The following is a 2,168-nucleotide window of genomic DNA, read 5'->3' on the forward strand; positions in this document are numbered from 1 at the left end:
AGTCAACATTGTTAAAATTCCTAGAAATAAGTGAACCCAAAGAAGACTAAATGAAGCAATACAAAGATATGGGGGTAGGGGTGTCTTGAAAAGAATTGACTATTCCTGAATGAGAATAGTCAATTTTACCCAAATATATATAATTGATTTTTGACGGAAGTGCATAATTTAGTTGAGGAAGAATAATATGCTCACCCAGGATGCTATAACAAGTAGAATTCCATATGTTTAAAAATATGAACCTGTACCTAAACATAGCTTTTTCAAATATAATATAAAACCTAAAATTTTTTAGTAAAAAAATCTTCCTGAACTGAAGTTTGTCAGATTTCAGACATAATAACAAAACAAATAGACAAGAAAAAAATGACAAATTGAACTTCATCAGAATTGCAAACTTTCGCTTCATTAAAGCAAGTATAAAGAGAATAAAAAAAAAACAAGGAGGATACCGTAATAAAATATTTTAAAATAACATCTGACAATAGACTTATATACAAATCTATTTTAAAATCTCCAAATTCAAAAGTATAAAAACAAACGATTAAGTTAAAAATGAACAGATATTTCACTAAAGAGATCCTCTGCCCTAACAACATCAGACAAAGCCAGCTAACCCATATTTGACCAGATGTCAAGTCTCACAACATAATACAAAATATCCATATTTCAATAAAGAATCCTTCATCTTACAAACAACAGGAAGATCTCAAAGTGAATGAAAAGATAATCAATAAATTCTGATAGTGAGATTACACAAATGTTAAATTACCTGATAAAGATTTTAAACTAGCCATCATAAAAATATCCATGAGTGATTATGAACATGTTTGAAGTAAATGGAGGAACAGGAAGCCTCAGCAGAGACATAGAAAGTTTCAGACACAAAACAGAAGATAAAAGGCAGAACCAAATGGAAATTTTAGAATTGGAAAAACTTCAATGTATGGGACCAACACTAGAATGAAGGAGACAAAGGAAATAATCAGTGAATTGGAAAATAGAAATTATCCAATATGCACAACAGAGAAAATAGACTAAACACGATGAGTTGAACCTCAGGGACCTGGGGAACTATCACAAAAGAGCTACCATTGTGTAACTGGACCCCACAACCAAAGAGAGGACAGGGGTCAAAAGTATTAGAAGAATTAATGGTTGAAAACTCCTCAAAGTTGTCCAGAGACATAAACGTACATATTCAAGGGGCTGAAATGATCCAAAAGAAAATAAACAGAAAGTTATATCCAGACTCATTGTAATCAAACTTTTGAAAACCATAAACAAAGGGAAAGCATTGCAAGCAGTTAGAAACAAGTTACTCATTGATGTATACAAATACTATAAATCATCACCACTTTATGGAATCATTGTGAGAATTAAAAAGCAATGAATTTGTTGATCTTGCATTCTTTGCCCATGATTGTTGGTTGAAGAATTTTTTTAATTTACTATATTTGCTTGTAATTCAAAAATTTTTGCCCACCAAATATTCATATTGAATAACCTAACACACAACACTATGCAGTTTATATTGATATCTTATAAATTGAGTATTCCACTGAGAAACATGGAATGTTTCTCAATTTGTTTAAACCATCTTGATTTCTCATATTAGTGTTAATGTTTATATCAGCATTATCCATTCCATCATTTTGGTATTTTTGCAAATACTGCTTTTTTAAGAAAAAAATTCAGCTTTCAATTTTTTATCATTGGTATGCAGGAAAGCAATTGACTTTTTTTTTTGTATATTGACACTGCCATTCTCAACTATTCATTCTAGAAGTGTTTCTGTAGATTCTTTGGGGTTTACCAAATAAACAATCATGTCACTTGTGAATAAAGACAACATTTTTTCTTATTGCCAATCTGTATATCCATTATTTTTTCCTTATTTTTTGCACAATCTAGGACTTGATTGAATATGAGTGCTAAGTGACATCTTTGCCTAGTTCCTGATCTTAGGAAGGAACCATATAATTTCTCACCATGATATTAAGTGTTAGGTTTTTAAAATATTTAAAATATTCTTTATCAAGTTGAGGAAGTTCCTTCCTATTTCTAATTTGCTGAGAATGTTACTTTACAAAGTCAGATATGGATATTGGGTCTTGTCAATGTTTTTCCTGTATCAATTGATGTTGGTCATATGATTTTTCTTCATT

This window comes from Marmota marmota, unplaced genomic scaffold (genome assembly GCF_001458135.2).
Source record: "Marmota marmota marmota unplaced genomic scaffold, marMar, whole genome shotgun sequence".
Classification (NCBI taxonomy): Eukaryota; Metazoa; Chordata; class Mammalia; order Rodentia; family Sciuridae; genus Marmota; species Marmota marmota.